This window comes from Lactuca serriola, chromosome 3 (genome assembly GCF_051521515.1).
Source record: "Lactuca serriola cultivar US96UC23 chromosome 3, Lser_US96UC23_V15, whole genome shotgun sequence".
NCBI classification, from domain to species: Eukaryota; Viridiplantae; Streptophyta; class Magnoliopsida; order Asterales; family Asteraceae; genus Lactuca; species Lactuca serriola.
In genome coordinates, this window is record NC_136410.1 from 221,867,624 (window position 1) to 221,892,342 (window position 24,719).

Below are 24,719 nucleotides of genomic sequence, written 5' to 3' on the forward strand. Positions count from 1 at the left end.
GGCCCCTCGTGACCCTTGCCGCACTTTCCGCAAGTGCGGCCCTTCGGACCTCCCGTCCTCGAATCGGCGGACTTAGTCCGTTTGGCTGCCGGCTGAGACTGAGCCGGCTGCTGATCCACCCGTTGAGACTCGGCCTCCTCCCTGGCCTGGGTCTCCAACTCGATCTCGTGCTTCCTGGCATTCGCCTGAAGCTCAGCAAAGGTATGATATGTGGAGTTCGACACGAACTCCCGGATATCCCTCCTCAACACACCCAAATACCGGCTCATCCGAGCCTGCTCTGTGGACACCTGCTCGGGGCAGAACATCGCCCTCTCATGAAACTTCCGCGTGATCACCGTAACCGAATCAGTACCCTACTTGAGGGTCAAGAACTCCTGAGCCAACCGTTCCCTCTCCACCGGCGGAACGTACTCGTCTCTGAACATAGAGGTAAACCTCTCCCACGTCACTGTTGAAATCTCTGCCAAAGTGAAGTTCGCCGTCACGAACTTCCACCAATCCTTCGCTCCCAGACGGAGCTGGTTCAAGGCGAACCGTACCCTCAGATGCTCCGGACATGAACAAGTGTAGAAGCATCCCTCGATATCAGCAATCCACCTCATAGCAGCGATCGGATCCTGCGTCCCGTCAAACTCAGGTGGCTTCGTGTTGTTGAACTCCCGAAACAGCAACGAGTCACCTCCCTATGGCCTGGCAGCGGCCACCGCTGCGGTAGCTGCAGCAGCTGCAGCCTCAGTCAACGCGGCGTACCGCTCATCAAAGGTCTCCATCAAAGTGGTCTGAATAGACCCAAACATCTCCGGAATCTCGGCCCGGATCGCTGCAGCCACTTCCTCATGAATCATCTGATGAATCTCCTCGTCACTCACACTGCTCGTACTCGGTCTGTGGCGTGGTCCAACCATGATGCCTCTGAAATACAACATAGAACTTATCAGAGACTCTATCGAGCATAATCGTACTCGATAACGCAACCCTACTCAGTCTCCAATACCTAGGGATTCTTACTTGGGTTGCCCACTGACCCGGTGTCTTCGGTAGTACGGCCCAATACTACCGACCACACCGCATCAGCATTCATCCCAAGTCCTCCTCCCCAAACCCCGGATCGTGAGTACTCTACTCTTGTTATGCACTAACCACCCGCTCGCTATCAAAGCATCTCATAGCAACAGACTTCCATAGACTAAGGCATCACAAATCAGGCCACTCTAGTCCTATCATGAATACCTAGTCTTCTAGCATGCGTAACAATTCATATCATATCATATCTCTTAACACAACATTGTAAGGGTATTTTGGGGATCTTTACCGTTCGGGCGCTGGCTGATCGTACACACTGCTTCATTCTTATTTACCACAAATACTTTATAAAAATTTTATGCCTTTATTTTAAAAGTTTTCCTCAAATCCTCGGTTTGAGTTCAGTTACGCCCGAAGGTGTACCCGAATCCTTCAAACCAAGGCTCTGATACCAATTTGTAACAACGGAAATTTTTAAACAAAATTTTCATTTCAAAAGGAAGTATTTTCATCCAAAACAAGGCATAAACATTCAACGTGTCATATCATAATACAAATCATATGAATCCCAAGATCATAAATCATCTATCAGTGTGTACAGATCATGCCGGCACCTTCCCACGGTCCTCGCTAGTACCTGAAACACATACACAACAACTGTAAGCATAAACGCTTAGTGAGTTCCCCAAAATACAACTTACGCACATACGCCTTTCCAGGCCTTGACCTTCCGGTCCATGTGTCTCATGGGACTTCCGTCCCTGCTGGGTAAACCTTCCGGTCCTACCCACGCCAACCCTTCGGTCCACATTACAACGCCTTCCGGCCCATAACATATTCGCCTTCCGGCCCATAACATAACGCCTTCCGGCCCACATTAAACATATCATACATAGCACATATAACAATTAACTTATCACATATAACACATATGTCTCATATCATATCCGACCTTCCGGTCACACAATCAAACCCTTCCGGGTACAGTATAGTGAGAAGACTCACCTCGTGAATATCGATAGCTAGCAAATCCCGAAATCACTCGTGCTCGATCCTCCGAGCTACAATCTCCCTATAACATCATACATCTCTTATTAACACTTTTTATCTCTAAGGTTGACTATCCCTAAGAAGTCAACACAGGTCAACTTTGGTCAACGGTCAATGGTCAACTTTGACCGGACTCGGCGAGTGCACAAGGGCAACTCGGCGAGTCTAGACGTTTTCACCAACTCTCTAGGATTCCCTTCTTACACGTCGAGTACTCCCCCTGACTCGACGAGTTCCACCTGGAAGAATCGCGGGGCCACCCCGACTCAACTCGCCGAGTCTCAAGAACAACTCGGCGAGTCCCAGCTCGACTCAGTCCTCCTGTCAACCCTCTCTAACTCACCCTGACTCACTGAGTCAACCTATGACTCGTCTGGACCACTCACTGAGCGAACTCAAGGCAATCTTCAAGCTACTCGCCGAGTCTGCTCATCGGACTCGGCGAGTCCATACCATGCAATCACTCAAACTCGCTTCTAAGGTCAGATCTGCTCCAACAATTAATAGATATGGCCTTCCTAGACCGATTCATCATGTAAAGCCCCAAACTTGGTGTACATACAACCTCTAAATGTCCATATATGAAGAATTATCAACAAATATCACAACTCAAGGTCATAACCTCTATTGTTCTTCATAAAGCTTGATGAATGAGGCTATCTGGACCTCCATGGATCCAAATCCAAAGCCTCATCACTAGCAAGGGACTATTTGATTATCAAATCAACCCAACAAAGGCCACAAGAAGCCCTAAATCTAAATATGCTTCACAAAACAGAAGATGAGCCGAAATCATACCATTAGATCGACGATCTAAGCTTCAAATCCACAGAATTGCAACCTCCTTTGCTTCCTCTTAGCTAGGACTTCCCTTTTCTTTGCTAAACAACACATAAAGGTCAAGAAATGCTTCCTTTCTCTCTCTCAAATCGCTAAAGCACTCTAGGGTTTCTCTCTATGGACTGCTGGGTACAAATGACGGCCATAAGGCCCTTTAAATAGGTCCCAAACCTGAGAAATTAGGGTTTCATTAAACAGCACGGACTCGCCGAGTCCATATCCTGGACTCGCTGAGTCCAGGCGAATCCCGCGTCCAGAATCGCGTCCCTACTCGGCGAGTCTGAGCTCCAACTCGCCGAGTCCCCTCTCAAAACACCAAAATCATAAACAATAAAGATACCTGGAAATTCGGGCTGTTACAATTCTCCCCCACTAGAACTAGACTTCGCCCTCGAAGTCTCGCTCTGAAAACAGCTCCGGATGCTACTCCCGCATCTCGCGCTCCGGCTCCCAGGTCATCTCCGATCCCTTCCGGTGTTGCCATTGAACCAACACCAGAGGTACCTCCTTGTTCCTCAGAACCTTGATCTTCCGATCCCTGATGGCCACTGGCCTCTCGGCATAATTCAGGCTCGCATCCACCTGAATATCCTCTAATGGAACCACTGCCAACTCATCGGCTATACACTTCCTCAATTGCGACACATGAAAAGTGTCGTGGACATGCCCCAACTCTGCTGGCAACTCCAAACGATAGGCTACCCAGCCTACCCTCGCAATCACACGAAATGGCCTAATATACCGGGGCCCAACTTGCCCCTCTTCCTGAATCGAATCACTCCTTTCCAAGGAGAGACCTTCAGGAGAACGAAGTCGCCGACCTGAAACTCAAGCTCGGACCGGCGTCTGTCTGCATAACTCTTCTATCGGCTCTGGGCAGTCAACAACTTTTGTCTGACCTGCTGAATCTGCTCTGTCGTCTGAAGCACGATCTCTGTACCGCCCATCACTCTCTGCCCAACCTCTCCCCAACAAATGGGGGTCCGACACCTCCTACCATACAACAGCTCAAAGGGTGGCATACCAATGCTCGAATGATGGCTGTTGTTGTAGGAAAACTCTGCCAAGGGTAAATACGCATCCCAGCTACCCCTGAAATCTAATACACACGCTCGAAGCATGTCCTCAAGCGTCTGAATCGTCCGCTCACTCTGGTCGTCTGTCTGGGGATGATACGCGGTACTAAAATGCAATCTAGTACCCAGCTCCTCATGAAATTTCTTCCAGAATCTGGAAATGAAACGCACATCACGGTCTGAAACAATCGAGATCGGCACCCCATGCCGAGATACCACTTCCCTCACATATATCTCCGCCAACATCTCCGCTGAAGAACTCTCACTGATGGCAAGGAAGTGAGCGCTCTTCGTCAACCTATCCACAATCACCCAAATTGCATCAACTCCTTTGGCAGTCCTCAGCAATTTGGTGATGAAATCCATGGTGATCTGTTCCCACTTCCACTCGGGAACCTCCAATGGCTGCAACTTGCCATGCGGTCTCCGGTGCTCGGCCTTGACCCTACGGCAGGTCAAGCACCTCTCAACAAACCAGGCGATGTCCCTCTTCATACAGGGCCACCAATACTCTTTTCTCAAATCCAAATACATCTTCGTGGCCCCCGGATGGATCGAAAATTTCGACCGATGAGCCTCTTCCATCAAAGTAATACGGGTACCGCCCACAAACGGTACCCAAATCCGACCCTGAAAGGTCATAAGCACTCGCCCATCCGTAACGAACTCCGAAACCAACCCAACGACCCGCTCCTTCTTCTGCATCTCCGGTTGCACAGCCTCGGCCTGTGCCCCACGAATGGCATCCAGTACCGGTGGTATCACGGTCAATCTCAAACATACATCTCGCAGTGGAGTGCTCTTCGCCCCGCGGCTCAATGCATCGGCTACCACATTAGCCTTGCCTGGGTGGTACAGGATCTCACAATCATAATCCTTGACCACATCCAACCACCTCCTCTGACGCATATTTAGGTTTGACTGATCCGTCAAGTACTTCAAACTCTTATGGTCCGTGTATATCGTAAACCGAACCTCATACAAGTAGTGACGCCAAATCTTGAGGGCTAACACTACTGCCCCCAACTCTAGATCATGCGTGGGATATCTCGTCTCATGAGGCTTCAGCTGCCTCGATGCATATGCTATCACATGTCCCCTCTGCATCAACACCGCACCCAGCCCCAAAATCGATGCATCACAATATACTACAAAATCATCCATCCCTTCCGGGAGAGCTAATACCGGGGCTTCGCACAACCTTTGGCGAAGTGTCTCAAAGGAGGTCTGCTGCTCGGGACCCCATGAGAATGCAACACCCTTCCGGGTCAATCTGGTGAGCAGCACTGCGATCTTGGAGAAATCCTTGATAAATCTCCGATAATACCCTACCAACCCAAGGAAACTCCTGATCTCAGATGGTGATTTCGGCACCTCCCAACTCATCACTGCCTCAACCTTGGCCGGATCGACCAGAATCCCTTCCTGGTTAACGAGATGTCCTAGGAACTGAACCTCCCGCAACCAGAAATCACACTTGGAGAACTTTGCATAAAGCTTCTCCGATCTCAAAACCCCAAGGACCTCCCTCAAATGCTCCTCATGCTGCTCTCTAGATCTCGAATACACCAGAATATCATCGATAAATACAATCACCGACCGATCCAACATCGGCCTGCATACCCTGTTCATGAGATCCATGAACACAGTCGGGGCATTGGTGAGCCCAAAAGGCATCACCACAAACTCATAATGCCCATATCGCGTCCTGAACGCTGTCTTTTGGACGTCCTCATCCCGCACTCTCACCTGATGATATCCCGACCTCAAATCGATCTTGGAAAACCAAGATGCTCCTTGCAACTGATCGAATAAATCGTCGATCGTCGGTAACGGGTAACGGTTCTTGACCGTCAGCTTGTTCAACTCCCGGTAATCAATGCACATCCGGTGTGAACCATCCTTCTTTTTGACGAACAGAATAGGTGCTCCCCACGGCGAGCTGCTCGGCCGAATGAATCCCTTCCCCAGCAACTCCTGAAGCTGCGAGGATAACTCTTGCATCTCTGGAGGTGCAAGATGATAAGGCACCTTAGCGATAGGCACGGCCCTCGGAACCAAATCAATACCAAACTCCACTTGCCTCACAGGAGGTACACCCGGCAACTCCTCGGGAAAAACATCTGGAAACTCACGCACCACCGGAACCTCCTCAACTGAACTCGGTCTCTCAGAAGCCACCCGCGTATCCATCACATACGCCACAAAACCCTTACAGCCCTGTTGTAGACACTGCCTCGCCCTAGCGGCCGAACAAAAAGCTGATCCAGAACGTGTACCCTCGTCGTACACTGAAAGAACTCCCCCACTAGGGTCTCGTATGGTCACCGGCTGACGTTCACAGTCGATGACTGCACCAAATCGGGTCAACCAGTCCATGCCCACAATGACACAGACATCACCCATCGTAATAGGAATCAGATCAATCGGAAACTCTACCCCGAAAATCTCTAACACACATCTCTGGAGAACCTCTGTGGCACAAATCACTCTCTCATCTGCTATAGAAACTCTCAGAGGCCGACTCAACGGCTCACAACTGACACCGATCTGCTGACTAAAGGCCAAAGATACGAAAGACCGACTCGCACCCGAGTCAAATAACACTAAAGCAGGTACAGAGTTCACAAGGAAAGTACCTATGCATATCATAGCATAAGCATAATATGTCAACAGCAAAATAAATACATGAAATAAGGCATGCCTGCCACAACATCGGGCGCAGCGCGGACCTCCTCCGCAGTCAGCTGAAAGGCTCTCCCACGAGCCCTCGGGGCCTCGGCCTTCACTGGTCGAGCCTTAGTAGCCCTGGCAGCAGGTGCAGATCCCTGAAGAAGCTGAGGGCACTCGGCCTTCCGATGGCCGGTCTGGTTGCAATGAAAGCAAACCATAAACCCCTTGGGGCAATCCCTAGCGATGTGCCCCTCCTTGCCACACTTGTAGCAAGCACCAGACCGACATGGCCCCTTGTGACCCTTGCCGCACTTTCCGCAAGTGCGGCCCTTCGGACCTCCCGTCCTCGAATCGGCGGACTTAGTCCATTTGGCTGCCGGCTGAGACTGAGCCGGCTGCTGATCCACCCGTTGAGACTCGGCCTCCTCCCTGGCCTGGGTCTCCAACTCGATCTCGTGCTTCCTGGCATTCGCCTGAAGCTCAGAAAAGGTATGATATGTGGAGTTCGACACGAACTCCCGGATATCCCTCCTCAACACACCCAAATACCGGCTCATCCGAGCCTGCTCTGTGGACACCTGCTCGGGGCAGAACATCGCCCTCTCATGAAACTTCCGCGTGATCACCGTAACCGAATCAGTACCCTGCTTGAGGGTCAAGAACTCCTGAACCAACCGTTCCCTCTCCACCGGCGGAACGTACTCGTCTCTGAACATAGAGGTAAACCTCTCCCACGTCACTGTTGAAATCTCTGCCAAAGTGAAGTTCGCCGTCACGAACTTCCACCAATCCTTCGCTCCCAGACGGAGCTGGTTCAAGGCGAACCGTACCCTCAGATGCTCCGGACATGAACAAGTGTAGAAGCATCCCTCGATATTAGCAATCCACCTCATAGCAGCGATCGGATCTTGCGTCCCGTCAAACTCAGGTGGCTTCGTGTTGTTGAACTCCCGAAATAGCAACGAGTCACCTCCCTGTGGCCTGGCAGCGGCCACCGCTGCGGTAGCTGCAGCGGCTGCAGCCTCAGTCAACGCGGCGTACCGCTCATCAAAGGTCTCCATCAAAGTGGTCTGAATAGACCCAAACATCTCCGGAATCTCGGCCCGGATCGCTGCAGCCACTTCCTCATGAATCATCTGATGAATCTCCTCGTCACTCACACTGCTCGTACTCGGTCTGTGGCGTGGTCCAACCATGATGCCTCTCAAATACAACATAGAACTTATCAGAGACTCTATCGAGCATAATCGTACTCGATAACGCAACCCCACTCAGTCTCTGATACCTAGGGATTCTTACTTGGGTTGCCCACTGACCCGGTGTCTTCGGTAGTACGGCCCAATACTACCAACCACACCGCATCAGCATTCATCCCAAGTCCTCCTCCCCAAACCCCGGATCGTGAGTACTCTACTCTTGTTATGCACTAACCACCCGCTCGCTATCAAAGCATCTCATAGCAACAGACTTCCCTAGACTAAGGCATCACAAATCAGGCCACTCTAGTCCTATCATGAATACCTAGTCTTCTAGCATGCGTAACAATTCATATCATATCATATCTCTTAACACAACATTGTAAGGGTATTTTGGGGATCTTTACCGTTCGGGCGCTGGCTGATCGTACACACTGCTTCATTCTTATTTACCACAAATACTTTATAAAAATTTTATGCCTTTATTTTAAAAGTTTTCCTCAAATCCTCGGTTTGAGTTCAGTTACGCCCGAAGGTGTACCCGAATCCCTCAAACCAAGGCTCTGATACCAATTTGTAACAACGGAAATTTTTAAACAAAATTTTCATTTCAAAAGGAAGTATTTTCATCCAAAACAAGGCATAAACATTCAACGTGTCATATCATAATACAAATCATATGAATACCAAGATCATAAATCATCTATCAGTGTGTACAGATCATGCCGGCACCTTCCCACGGTCCTCGCTAGTACCTGAAACACATACACAACAACTGTAAGCATAAACGCTTACTGAGTTCCCCAAAATACAACTTACGCACATACGCCTTTCCAGTCCTTGACCTTCCGGTCCATGTGTCTCAGGGGACTTCCGTCCCTGCTGGGTAAACCTTCCGGTCCTACCCACGCCAACCCTTCGGTCCACATTACAACGCCTTCCGGCCCATAACATATTCGCCTTCCGGCCCATAACATAACGCCTTCCGGCCCACATTAAACATATCATACATAGCACATATAACAATTAACTTATCACATATAACACATATGTCTCATATCATATCCGACCTTCCGGTCACACAATCAAACCCTTCCGGGTACAGTATAGTGAGAAGACTCACCTCGTGAATATCGATAGCTAGCAAATCCCGAAATCACTCGTGCTCGATCCTCCGAGCTACAATCTCCCTATAACATCATACATCTCTTATTAACACTTTTTATCTCTAAGGTTGACTATCCCTAAGAAGTCAACACAGGTCAACTTTGGTAAACGGTCAATGGTCAACTTTGACCGGACTCGGCGAGTGCACAAGGGCAACTCGGCGAGTCTAGACGTTTTCACCAACTCTCTAGGATTCCCTTCTTACACGTCGAGTACTCCCCCTGACTCGACGAGTTCCACCTGGAAGAATCGCGGGGCCACCCCGACTCAACTCGCCGAGTCTCAAGAACAACTCGGCGAGTCCCAGCTCGACTCAGTCCTCCTGTCAACCCTCTCTAACTCACCCTGACTCACTGAGTCAACCTATGACTCGTCTGGACCACTCACTGAGCGAACTCAAGGCAATCTTCAAGCTACTCGCCGAGTCTGCTCATCGGACTCGGCGAGTCCATACCATGCAATCACTCAAACTCGCTTCTAAGGTCAGATCTGCTCCAACAATTAATAGATATGGCCTTCCTAGACCGATTCATCACGTAAAGCCCCAAACTTGGTGTACATACAACCTCTAAATGTCCATATATGAAGAATTATCAACAAATATCACAACTCAAGGTCATAACCTCTATTGTTCTTCATAAAGCTTGATGAATGAGGCTATCTGGACCTCTATGGATCCAAATCCAAAGCCTCATCACTAGCAAGGGACTATTTGATCATCAAATCAACCCAACAAAGGCCACAAGAAGCCCTAAATCTAAATATGCTTCACAAAACAGAAGATGAGCCGAAATCATACCTTTAGATCGACGATCTAAGCTTCAAATCCACAGAATTGCAACCTCCTTTGCTTCCTCTTAGCTAGGACTTCCCTCTTCTTTGCTAAACAACACATAAAGGTCAAGAAATGCTTCCTTTCTCTCTCTCAAATCGCTAAAGCACTCTAGGGTTTCTCTCTATGGACTGTTGGGTACAAATGACGGCCATAAGGCCCTTTAAATAGGTCCCAAACCCGAGAAATTAGGGTTTCATTAAACAGCGCGGACTCGCCGAGTCCAGGCGAATCCCGCGTCCAGAATCGCGTCCCTACTCGGCGAGTCTGAGCTCCAACTCGCCGAGTCCCCTCTCAAAACACCAAAATCATAAACAATAAAGATACCTGGAAATTCGGGCTGTTACAATTCTCCCCCACTAGAACTAGACTTCGCCCTCGAAGTCTCGCTCTGAAAACAGCTCCGGATGCTACTCCCGCATCTCGCGCTCCGGCTCCCAGGTCATCTCCGATCCCTTCCGGTGTTGCCATTGAACCAACACCAGAGGTACCTCCGTGTTCTTCAGAACCTTGATCTTCCGATCCCTGATGTCCACTGGCCTCTCGGCATAATTCAGGCTCGTATCCACCTGAATATCCTCTAATGGAACCACTGCCGACTCATCGGCTATACACTTCCTCAATTGCGACACATGAAAAGTGTCGTGGACATGCCCCAACTCTGCTGGCAACTCCAAACGATAGGCTACCCGGCCTACCCTCGCAATCACACGAAATGGCCTAATATACCGGGGCCCAACTTGCCCCTCTTCCTGAATCGAATCACTCCTTTCCAAGGAGAGACCTTCAGGAGAACGAAGTCGCCGACCTGAAACTCAAGCTCGGACCGGCGTCTGTCTGCATAACTCTTATGTCGGCTCTGGGCGGTCAATAACCTCTGTCTGACCTGCTGAATCTGCTCTGTCGTCTGAAGCACGATCTCTGTACTGCCCATCACTCTCTGCCCAACCTCTCCCCAACAAATGGGGGTCCGACACCTCCTACCATACAACAGCTCAAAGGGTAGCATACCAATGCTCGAATGATGGCTGTTGTTGTAGGAAAACTCTGCCAAGGGTAAATACGCATCCCAGCTACCCCTGAAATCTAATACACACGCTCGAAGCATGTCCTCAAGCGTCTGAATCGTCCGCTCACTCTGGCCGTCTGTCTGGGGATGATACGCGGTACTAAAATGCAATCTAGTACCCAGCTCCTCATGAAATTTCTTCCAGAATCTGGAAATGAAACGCACATCACGGTCCGAAACAATCGAGATCGGCACCCCATGCCGAGATACCACTTCCCTCACATATATCTCCGCCAACTTCTCCGCTGAAGAACTCTCACTGATGGCAAGGAAGTGAGCGCTCTTCGTCAACCTATCCACAATCACCCAAATTGCATCAACTCCTTTGGCAATCCTCAGCAATTTGGTGATGAAATCCATGGTGATCTGTTCCCACTTCCACTCGGGAACCTCCAATGGCTGCAACTTGCCATGCGGTCTCCGGTGCTCGACCTTGACCCTACGGCAGGTCAAGCACCTCTCAACAAACCAGGCGACGTCCCTGAAAGGTCATAAGCCCTCGCCCATCCGTAACGAACTCCGAAACCAACCCAACGACCCGCTCCTTCTTCTGCATCTCCGGTTGCACAGCCTCGGCCTGTGCCCCACGAATGGCATCCAGTACCGGTGCTATCACGGTCAATCTCAAACATACATCTCGCAGTGGAGTGCTCTTCGCCCTGCGGCTCAACGCATCGGCTACCACATTAGCCTTGCCTGGGTGGTACAGGATCTCACAATCATAATCCTTGACCACATCCAACCACCTCCTCTGATGCATATTTAGGTTGGACTGATCCATCAAGTACTTTAAACTCTTATGGTCCGTGTATATCGTACACCGAACCCCATACAAGTAGTGACGCCAAATCTTGAGGGCGAACACTACTGCCCCCAACTCTAGATCATGCGTGGGATATCTCGTCTCATGAGGCTTCAGCTGCCTCGATGCATATGCTATCACATGTCCCCTCTGCATCAACACCGCACCCAGCCCAAAAATCGATGCATCACAATATACTACAAAACCATCCATCCCTTCTGGGAGAGCTAATACCGGGGCTTCGCACAACCTTTGGAGAAGTGTCTCAAAGGAGGTCTGCTGCTCGGGACCCCATGAGAATGCAACACCCTTCCGGGTCAATCTGGTGAGCAGCACTGCGATCTTGGAGAAATCCTTGATAAATCTCCGATAATACCCTGCCAACCCAAGGAAACTCCTGATCTCAGATGGTGATTTCGGCACCTCCCAACTCATCACTGCCTCAACCTTGGCCGGATCGACCAGAATCCCTTCCTGGTTAACGAGATGTCCTAGGAACTGAACCTCCCGCAACCAGAAATCACACTTGGAGAACTTTGCATAAAGCTTCTCCGATCTCAAAACCCCAAGGACCTCCCTCAAATGTGATGGGTTTTGAGCATTCTAACACTTCCTAAGTGTACATGCAACCCTAATAACCTTGGATCTATGTTTGTCTAATTATCATACTAAGTTGAATTCCAAGGTTATATTCCTATCTAGCATACATGGGGAACAATTTTTACTTGAGTAATAGATAGAATAACTTACCTTGTAGTTGCTTGTGTTCATTGAAACCTTGTGAGCCTAGCACCCCAAGTGTGATGCCTCAAATGCTTCACACAACACCAAATGCTCTTGGAAAGACTCTTGAGATAATACACACTTCTTAAAATCGGCCAAGCCCTCTAGTTTCTAAGTGTCGCATAGTGTTGTAGCCGATTTTGGTGGAGAATATGATTCTTATATAGTGTTGACACATCTAGGGTTACACCATGTAAACCCTAATGTGTCATGACTCTTCATTTCCATGACCCATGGGTTTGGAACTCCCATGGAGCATCCATGAAGCATCCTATGGGTAGAACCCAACTTGATAATCCATGGAGCCTCTTAGCCCACTATACAAGATATGGATGATTTACATAATCAAACCATATATTTAATTAGTTCTCTTTTGATCACTTAATTAATTCTAAATTAATTATCGATCAAACTAATCAAACAATATTATAATATATTAATAATCTCCAAGTGTTATTTCTCTCATTGAGTCTATCCAATTGCATGGTGCCATGCAACCCAAATGGACCATGCCGGGTCGGGTCAAGTACATACCCACTTGGACACTTTATCCAACAGTCTCCCACTTGGATAAGTCTAATAACTATATCTCTAGTACTTCAGGAACCGACCGGCAATCGTAGCTCTTTCAAGGTTTCTCGGAACTGAGAAGATGATGATACGCCATTTAAGATAAGTGATCATATAATCCTCCGTTCTAGATATCAGCCGGACAAATACATGGAACATTGTCTTGCTTATTGTCCAACATTTGTTTCCCGATTTCCGATTTGTTTGACAAAGAACTTAATTGAACACATCAACTTAGTTCTGACCGGGCCCGGTACATGGGTCAAAACAAAATCATCGAGGGGCCCAGATATCAGCTTCTAATCCAAGAAGGAACAGATAAACTTCGACTCATATGTTTGTTCTACCACTCATTGAATTACACACGAGAGCACGATTTATAACATCGAGTTACCAATGCGTTTTTCGTACAATCAATGTATAACCAACTTGTAAGTAACAAATCATATCTCTAGGTTTGAAGACTTATACGATATTACCGTCTCACGATCACTCAAGATAGAATTCCATGAAGTGATTCCAGTGAGCGTGCGTTGAGTCCAATGCTCAGAACTTATGAGCACTCATGATTGTTGTAGCCTTGTCCAAGACCTCTACAACCAAACATGACAGTCTTGATTCATACCTACTTCCGACATATGACTGACTGTGGAGGTTTGAATAATATGTTATACCAAACAAAAATTATTCTGGAAGTCAAAACATGCAAAAGAAATATAGTAAACGATCGACAAGAGATAGCAACACCTTACTCATAAATAAAACATTTTTATTCATCATCAAATGTCAATTACACTTTACAAATTTCGAGGTTATCTAACTACTAAATCTAATATCATCCTTTAGCCCTATGCTCCGAGCATGCTGAAGATGCTTAACCCGAGTCAGTCCCTTTGTGAGGGGATCTGCCGGATTCTCATCTGATGATACCCTCTTTGCCACGAGGAGTCCTTCTTCGATCCAATTTCTGATGAAATGGTATTTTCTGTCGATGTGTCTGGATCTCCCGTGATCCCTTGGTTCCTTGGCTAAGGAAACAGCACTTTCACTATCACAGAAAATTTCCATTGGCTCTTTAATAGCTGGTACAACTCCAAGGTCACCAATGAAGTTCTTCAGCCATAACGCCTCCTTTGCTGCCTCGCTAGCTGCAATATACTCTGCTTCACAAGTAGAATCTGCCACTGTCTCTTGCTTGGAACTTTTCCAAGAAATTGCTCCTCCGTTTAGGGTAAAGACCCAGCCTGACTGAGAGCGGAAATTATCCCTATCAGTCTGGAAGCTAGCATCACTGTACCCTACTACTCTCAAGTCATCACTCCCACCGAGGGTAAGGACCCAGTCCTTAGTCCTTCGTAGGTACTTGAGGATATTCTTTACCGCAGTCCAGTGTGCCTTGCCAGGGTTCGCCTGATACCTGCTAACCATGCTCAGGGCAAAGGCTACATCGGGTCGAGTACACGTCATAGCATACATGATCGATCCTACAGCCGAAGCATAAGGTGTTCGACTCATTTTTGCTATCTCAGCCTCAGTGCTAGGGCTTTGTGTCTTACTCAATCTGGTGTTACTCTGGATGGGTAACTCTCCTTTCTTGGAATCCTGCATGCTGAATCTCTTCAGCACCTTATCCAGGTAGGTACTCTGACTAAGTCCGATTAGTCTTTTACTCCGATCTCTCAAGATTCTTATCCCTAAAATATAGGCAGCTTCACCAAGGTCCTTCATAGCGAAACACTTCCCAAGCCAGGACTTTACTTCCTGCAGGGTTGGAACGTCGTTTCCTATGAGTAGTATGTCATCCACATACAATACCAAAAAGCTAACTATACTCCCACTAGCCTTGACATACACACAAGATTCATCTTCACTTCTAGTAAAGCCAAATTCGTTGACCTTCTCATCAAAGCAAAGATTCCATCTGCGAGGTGCTTGCTTTAATCCATAGATGGATTTCTCAAGCTTACACACTCTATTAGGGTACTCGCTGCTGACAAAACCTTCTGGCTGACTCATGTAAACATCTTCAGCCAACTTTCCATTAAGGAAAGCGGTTTTGACATCCATCTGCCATATTTCATTGTCATGAAATGCAGCTATGGCTAACAGAACCCGAATAGACTTAATCTTGGCTACCGGAGAAAAGGTCTCATCATAATCCACTCCAGGAATTTGAGAGAAACCCTTTGCAACCAGTCTAGCCTTATATGTGTGTACATTACCATCCATGTCGGTCTTCTTCTTGAAGACCCATTTGCACACTACTGTCTTACGACCTGGTACATTTTCAACCAAGTTCCAAACTTGATTGTCATACATGGATTGTATCTCGATATCCATAGCCTCTTTCCATTTAGCAGACTCGGGGCCTGCCATGGCTTCCTCGTAGCTGTTAGGGTCATCTTGACTTACTAGTGTCCCATCACTAATAAGTGTCTCACCTTCTGCAGTAATATGGAATCCATAGTAATGCTCAGGTGCACTCCTAACTCTCGTGGAACGTCTCAGAGGTACAGGTTTGTCAATTGGCTCAACAGGAGTTTCCTCCTCAAGTTGAGGGCTAGAGTTTGAAGTTCCTTCACCACTTGATTCTTGAATTTCTTCAAGATCAATTTGTCTCCCACTGTCTCCTTGGCTTATAAACTCTCTTTCTCGAAAGACTCCTCTTCTTGCTACAAAGACCACATTGTCACTAGGTCTGTAGAAGAGGTAACCAAAGGATCGTTGTGGGTAACCGATGAAAATACACCTCTCGCTTCGAGGTTCGAGCTTATCATGAGTCTCGCGTCTCACGAAAGCCTCGCAACCCCAAATCTTGATGTGGTTTAGTTTAGGTACTTTACCAGTCCACATCTCGTGAGGAGTTTTGGCAACTTTCTTTGTAGGGACTAGATTAAGGATATGGGCGGCAGTCTCTAAGGCATACCCCCAGAATGAGATTGGTAGCGTAGCTCAACTCATCATGGAACGAACCATATCTAACAAGGTTCGATTACGCCTCTCAGCCACACCATTCAACTGTGGTGTCCTGGGAGGTGTCAATTGTGAGACTATCCCACATTCCCTTAGATAGTCAAGGAACTCTGAACTAAGATACTCAGCACCACGATCGGATCGAAACATCTTAATGTTCCTGCCCAATTGATTCTCGACTTCCTGTTTAAATTCCTTAAACCTATCGAGAGTCTCTGACTTATGCTTGATCAAGTAGACATATCCATATCTACTGTAATCATCAGTGAAAGTCAAATAATAACGATTAGCATCCCTTGTGGCATGTTTGAATGGTCCACACACATCCGTGTGTATAAGGTCCAACAAACCTTCACCCCTCTAACACGAACCTGTGAAGGGTGACTTTGTCATTTTTCCAAGTAAGCATGATTCGCAACTATCATCTGACTTTAGGTCAAATGACTCCAAAACTCCATCCTTTTGGAGTTGGCCTATGCGTTTCTTGCTTATATGTCCAAGGCGACAATGCCATAATGATGCTTTATCCAAGTTATTATTAGTAGTAGAATCAATACACAAAACATTATTTCCTAAGTTATCTACAACAGACACAGCTTCATACACACCATCACAAGGTAATGCTTTAAAATAAAGAACATTATTAAAGAAAGCATCAATAGAACCAACTTCATTATTAAACGAAAAGGTAAACCCTTGTTTGTACAAAGCATGAAAGGAAATAATATTTCTTGCCATTCCTGGCGAATAACAACATTTATTCAAATCTAAACTAAACCCACTACTTAGCGATAAAGTATAAACTCCAATCTTGGTAACAGGTAAAGCTTTCCTATTCCCCATGATCAATTTTATTCTTCCTTGCTCCACATCCTCACTTCTTCTTAGTCCCTGCAAGTCACAACAAATATGAATACCACAACCGGTATCAAGGACCCAAGAATTAGAATGGGGTGAGTTATTAGAAATGATAGTGTAAATACCTGCATGGTTGGGTTTGACTTTCCCATCCTTCACATCCTGCTGGTACTTTGGGCAGTTCCGCTTCCAATGAGCCTTTTCATGGCAATAGAAGCATTCAGCCTCTTTTGGGTCAGAAGAAGGAGTAATGAAACCTTTCTTGGTTCTACTTGAAGAAGAGCCATCAAGGGTCCGAGCCTTGGTACCCTTCGAAGATCTCTTTCTCTTCCTCCCTCAACTTTTCCCGATTGCCAAAACCGGAGTAGAGTTTTGAGTAGGAGTGATAGCAACCGACTTCCCCTTCAGACCTGATTCTGCAGTCTTGAGAAGTCCCTGAAGTTTGCTGAGGGTGACTTCTTCCTTGTTCATGTGATATGTCATGCGGAATTGATCATAGCACGATGGTAAGGAGTGCAAAACGATATCTATTGCAAGATCCTCCGGGAAGTTCACATTAAGCTTCAGCAAACGATCCACATACGTTTGCATTTTCTGCATGTGGCTCGTGACGGATTCCCCGTCCTTCATCATAGTTGTTATCATGGAGCAGATGATTTCATACCTCTCTTGTCTTGCACTTTGATGGTATCTTTCCATCAAATCTTGGTGCATTTCATAAGGGTAGAAATCCTCATAATACTTTTGGAGTTCCGTTGTCATCGTGGCCATCATGATGCAAGCCACTTTCGTAGCATCCCTTTCATGTGCCCGAAAGTCAGCGATCTCCTGAGGAGTTGCAGTGGTCTCATCAATCTCCTTAAGCTCCTTGTCAAGGACATATTCTTTGTCCTCGTAGCGGGTAATCATCCTGATGTTTCTGATCCACTCATTGAAGTTGGATCCATCAAAGGTGACTTTCCCACACAAGTTCATAAGGGTAAAGGAGCCATTAGGATTAGAGCCAGAAGCATTGTTGAAAGACATCTGAAGAAAAGAGAACAAGATTAGATTAGATATAAGAGAGTCCTTAATAAAACACCCAAATGTAATATTAAGGCTAGGATCCAATCACAATATAATATAACTTAGAAGAGGTATGCCGTAATCTAAGCTATATCATATTTGAAAGGTAGGTGAATGACGATTCACCAATTTCCACCACGAAAACCGCAATATTTTAGTATTAGGTTTTTTTGAATGGTTCTTAGAAATTCCTAGATTCTTTGAGATTCAATGAACTTTTCAAAGGCATGTTTCAATCTCGAGTGTGCCCTCCAAGTTTTGTGACTGGGATACCGAGGATCACAAAACGAGGTGTGAAGTAACCATGCAAATCACTTGGTACCCTTAAAGTTTATCACTCAATCGATGTGCCGGTAAACCACACACGCTCCATCGATACTATAATAAACCCTAAGTCACCCTTTACCTACCTTGTTAAGTCCAAGTTAGTGTGCCGGTTAACCACACACGCTCCACCAACGACTTAATCAAAGTGTAAAGTGTAATTTCATGGAATAGCACCTTATTCACATTTTTCCTAAAGTAACTAAGATTGGGAATTTAATAAAACATTTAGTTACTTTATAATATTCATCATACTTAGAATGAGAATTAATAAGTCCTTGTCTTACCCGTTCGGCTAACGACCTTCCACCGGTCAAGCAAGCGGTGGGTGAGAGTGGACACCCATTAAGTCACCATTTTATAGGCAACAACCTTATACCCACCTTATATACCGGCTTCGTGAATGAGGCGTACTAGCGGTAAGACGAATTTGTTCTTATACATATATATAATTATTAAATCATAATAATATAAGTATAAGGGTTGAATTTTAACTTTTAAAATTCTAGGGATTGGAACTAAAGTTTTAACTTAACTTTACTTGTTCCAAAACTTGAGGGCAAGTTTTGTAAACTTTCAAAACTTTTCATTTCTTGTAACTTATGAGTTTAATAGAGTAGTAAAATGAGGACTTTTCATTTTTCCTAACTCTTGTGTTCTTTTAATGGTTTTTAATCCAAGAGACTTTTGGTTTTCCATAACTTGAGGACAAGTTATGGACTCCATTAAAACACATTATGATCATGAATTAATCTACCACATAGGTTACAAATAATTCCTATGATCATCTAATCATCATAAGAACAAGAATATGAATATGAACACTTTCAAGAATCAAAATCACATTTAATCTTTGTAATTTTGATAACTAGTTCTTGTAAATGAGTTAGAAAAGACATTACACCTTCTAAAAAAAGTTTTCAAGTACCAAAACAATTTAGGGTAATGTTTCTAATCCATTTCCAGCAACTAAAGTCGAAATTATGCACTCTGTCGACCCTACTCGCCGAGTGCATAAACCTACTCGCCGAGTAGGTTGAAGATACAAGTGAACTCGACGAGTCCTCCCCATGGACTCGCCGAGTCCATCAGTCAGACAGCAAGATTTTCGACTTTCTTCAACTTTTAAGCACAAATAACAAACAAACAAGCCTAGGCTCTGATACCACTGATGGGTTTTGAGCATTCTAACACTTCCTAAGTGTACATGCAACCCTAATAACCTTGGATCTATGTTTGTCTAATTATCATACTAAGTTGAATTCCAAGGTTATATTCCTATCTAGCATACTTGGGGAACAATTTTTACTTGAGTAATAGATAGAATAACTTACCTTGTAGTTGCTTGTGTTCCTTGAAACCTTGTGAGCCTAGCACCCCAAGTGTGATGCCTCAAATGCTTCACACAACACCAAATGCTCTTGGAAAGACTCTTGAGATAATACACACTTCTTAAAATCGGCCAAGCCCTCTAGTTTCTAAGTGTAGCATAGTGTTGTAGCCGATTTTGGTGGAGAATATGATTCTTATATAGTGTTGACACATCTAGGGTTACACCATGTAAACCCTAATGTGTCATGACTCTTCATTTCCATGACCCATGGGTTTGTAACTCCCATGGAGCATCCATGGAGCATCCTATGGGTAGAACCCAACTTGATAATCCATGGAGCCTCTTAGCCCACTATACAAGATATGGATGATTTACATAATCAACCCATATATTTAATTAGTTCTCTTTTGATCACTTAATTAATTCTAAATTAATTATTGATCAAACTAATCAAATAATATTATAATATATTAATAATCTCCAAGTGTTATTTCTCTCATTGAGTCTATCCAATTACATGGTGCCATGCAACCCAAATGGACCATGCCGGGTCGGGTCAAGTACATACCCGAAATAGTTATGGATTTAGACACCTTATCCAACAAAATGCTCCTCATGCTGCTCTCTATATCTCGAATACACCGGAATATCATCGATAAATACAATCACCGACCGATCCAACATCGGCCTGCATACCCTGTTCATGAGATCCATGAACACAGTCGGGGCATTGGTGAGCCCAAAAGGCATCACCACAAACTCATAATGCCCATATCGCGTTCTGAACGCTGTCTTTTGGACGTCCTCATCCCGCACTCTCACCTGATGATATCCCGACCTCAAATCGATCTTGGAAAACCAAGATGCTCCCTGCAACTGATCGAATATATCGTCGATCCTCGGTAACGGGTAACGGTTCTTGACCGTCAGCTTGTTCAACTCCCGGTAATCAATGCACATCCGGTGTGAACCATCCTTCTTTTTCACGAACAGAATAGGTGCTCCCCACGGCGAGCTGCTCGGCCGAATGAATCCCTTCCCCAGCAACTCCTGAAGCTGCGAGGATAACTCTTGCATCTCTGGAGGTGCAAGACGATAAGGCACCTTAGCGATAGGCGCGCCCCCCGGAACCAAATCGATACCAAACTCCACTTGCCTCACAGGAGGTACACCCGGCAACTCCTCGGGAAAAACATCTGGAAACTCACGCACCACCGGAACCTCCTCAACTGAACTCGGTCTCTCGGAAGCCACCCGCGTATCCATCACATACGCCACAAAACCCTTACAGCCCTGTTGTAGACACTACCTCGCCCTAGCGGCCGAACAAAAAGCTGATCCAGAACGTGTACCCTCGTCGTACACTGAAAGAACTCCCCCACTAGGGTCTCGTATGGTCACCGGCTGACGTTCACAGTCGATGACTGCACCAAATCGGGTCAACCAGTCCATGCCCACAATGACACAGACATCACCCATCGCAATAGGAATCAGATCAATCGGAAACTCTACCCCAAAAATCTCTAACACACATTTCTGGAGAACCTCCGTGGCACAAATCACTCTCTCATCTGCTATAGAAACTCTCAGAGGCCGACTCAACGGCTCACGACTGACACCGATCTGCTGACTAAAGGAAAAAGATACGAAAGACCGACTCGCACCCGAGTCAAATAACACTAAAGCAGGTACAGAGCTCACAAGGAAAGTACCTATGCATATCATAGAATAAGCATAATATCTCAACATCAAAATAAATACATGAAATAAGGCATACCTGCCACAACATCGGGCGCAGCGCGGACCTCCTCCGCAGTCAGCTGAAAGGCTCTCCCACGAGCCCTCGTGGCCTCGGCCTTCACTGGTCGAGCCTCAGTAGCCCTGGCAGCAGGTGCAGATCCCTGAAGAAGCTGAGGACACTCGGCCTTCCGATCGCCGGTCTGGTTGCAATGAAAGCAAACCATAAACCCCTTGGGGCAATCCCTAGCGATGTGCCCCTCCTTGCCACACTTGTAGCAAGCACCAGACCGACATGTCCCCTCGTGACCCTTGCCGCACTTTCCGCAAGTGCGGCCCTTCGGACCTCCCGTCCTCGAATCGGCAGACTTAGTCCGCTTGGCTGCCGGCTGAGACTGAGTCGGCCCCCGATCCACCCGTTGAGACTCGGCCTCCTCCCTGGCCTGGGTCTCCAACTCGATCTCGCGCTTCCTGGCATTCGCCTGAAGCTCAGCAAAGGTATGATATGTGGAGTTCGACACGAACTCCCGGATATCCCTCCTCAACACACCCAAATACCGGCTCATCCGAGCCTGCTCTGTGGACACCTGCTCGGGGCAGAACATCGCCCTCTCATGAAACTTCCGCGTGATCACCGTAACCGAATCAGTACCCTGCTTGAGGGTCAAGAACTCCTGAACCAACCGTTCCCTCTCCACCGGCGGAACGTACTCGTCTCTGAACATAGAGGTAAACCTCTCCCACGTCACAGCAGAAATCTCTGCCAAAGTGAAGTTCGCCGTCACAAACTTCCACCAATCCTTCGCTCCCAGACGGAGCTGGTTCAAGGCGAACCGTACCCTCAGATGCTCCGGACATGAACAAGTGTAGAAGCATCCCTCGATATCAGCAATCCACCTCATAGCAGCGATCGGATCCTGCGTCCCGTCAAACTCAGGTGGCTTCGTGTTGCTGAACTCCCGAAACAGCAACGAGTCACCTCCCTGTGGCCTGGCAGCGGCCACCGCTGCGGTAGCTGCAGCGGCTGCAGCCTCAGTCAACGCGGCGTACCGCTCATCAAAGGTCTCCATCAAAGTGGTCTGAATATACCCAAACATCTTCGGAATCTCGGCCCGGATCGCTGCAGCCACTTCCTCATGAATCATCTGATGAATCTCCTCGTCACTCACACTGCTCGTACTTGGTCTGTGGCGTGGTCCAACCATGATGCCTCTGAAATACAACATAGAACTTATCAGAGACTCTATCGAGCATAATCGTACTCGATAACGCAACCCTACTCAGTCTCCGATACCTAGGGATTCTTACTTGGGTTGCCCACTGACCCGGTGTCTTCGGTAGTACGGCCCAATACTACCGACCACACCGCATCAGCATTCATCCCAAGTCCTCCTCCCCAAACCCCGGATCGTGAGTACTCTACTCTTGTTATGCACTAACCACCCGCTCGCTATCAAAGCATCTCATAGCAACAGACTTCCCTAGACTAAGGCATCACAAATCAGGCCACTCTAGTCCTATCATGAATACCTAGTCTTCTAGCATGCATAACAATTCATATCATATCATATCTCTTAACACAACATTGTAAGGGTATTTTGGGGATCTTTACCGTTCGGGCGCTGGATGATCGTACACACTGCTTCATTCTTCTTTACCACAAATACTTTATAAAAATTTTATGCCTTTATTTTAAAAGTTTTCCTCAAATCCTCGGTTTGAGTTCAGTTACGCCCGAAGGTGTACCCGAATCCCTCAAACCAAGGCTCTGATACCAATTTGTAACAACAAAAATTTTTAAACAAAATTTTCATTTCAAAAGGAAGTATTTTCATCCAAAACAAGGCATAAACATTCAACGTGTCATATCATAATACAAATCGTATGAATCCCAAGATCATAAATCATCTATCAGTGTGTACAGATCACGCCGGCGCCTTCCCACGGTCCTCGCTAGTACCTGAAACACATACACAACAACTGTAAGCATAAACGCTTAGTGAGTTCCCCAAAATACAACTTACGCACATACGCCTTTCCAGGCCCTGACCTTCCGGTCCATGTGTCTTAGGGGACTTCCGTCCCTGCTGGGTAAACCTTCCGGTCCTACCCACGCCAACCCTTCGGTCCACATTACAACGCCTTCCGGCCCATAACATATTCGCCTTCCGGCCCATAACATAACGCCTTCCGGCCCACATTAAACATATCATACATAGCACATATAACAATTAACTTATCACATATAACACATATGTCTCATATCATATCCGACCTTCCGGTCACACAATCAAACCCTTCCGGGTACAGTATAGTGAGAAGACTCACCTCGTGAACATCGATAGCTAGCAAATCCCGAAATCACTCGTGCTCAATCCTCCGAGCTACAATCTCCCTATAACATCATACATCTCTTATTAACACTTTTTATCTCTAAGGTTGACTATCCCTAAGAAGTCAACACAGGTCAACTTTGGTCAACGGTCAATGGTCAACTTTGACCGGACTCGGCGAGTGCACAAGGGCAACTCGGCGAGTCTAGACGTTTTCACCAACTATCTAGGATTCCCTTCTTACACGTCGAGTACTCCCCCTGACTCGACGAGTTCCACCTGGAAGAATCGCGGGGCCACCCCGACTCAACTCGCCGAGTCTCAAGAACAACTCGGCGAGTCCCAGCTCGACTCAGTCCTCCTGTCAACCCTCTCTAACTCACCCTGACTCACTGAGTCAACCTATGACTCGTCTGGACCACTCACTGAGCGAACTCAAGGCAATCTTCAAGCTACTCGCCGAGTCTTCTCATCGGACTCGGCGAGTCCATACCATGCAATCACTCAAACTCGCTTCTAAGGTCAGATCTGCTCCAACAATTAATAGATATGGCCTTCCTAGACCGATTCATCACGTAAAGCCCCAAACTTGGTGTACATACAACCTCTAAATGTCCATATATGAAGAATTATCAACAAATATCACAACTCAATGTCATAACCTTTATTGTTCTTCATAAAGCTTGATGAATGAGGCTATCTGGACCTCTATTGATCCAAATCCAAAGCCTCATCACTAGCAAGGGACTATTTGATCATCAAATCAACCCAACAAAGGCCACAAGAAGCCCTAAATCTAAATATGCTTCACAAAACAGAAGATGAGCCGAAATCATACCTTTAGATCGACGATCTAAGCTTCAAATCCACAGAATTGCAACCTCCTTTGCTTCCTCTTAGCTAGGACTTCCCTCTTCTTTGCTAAACAACACACAAAGGTCAAGAAATGCTTCCTTTCTCTCTCTCAAATCGCTAAAGCACTCTAGGGTTTCTCTCTATGGACTGCTGGGTA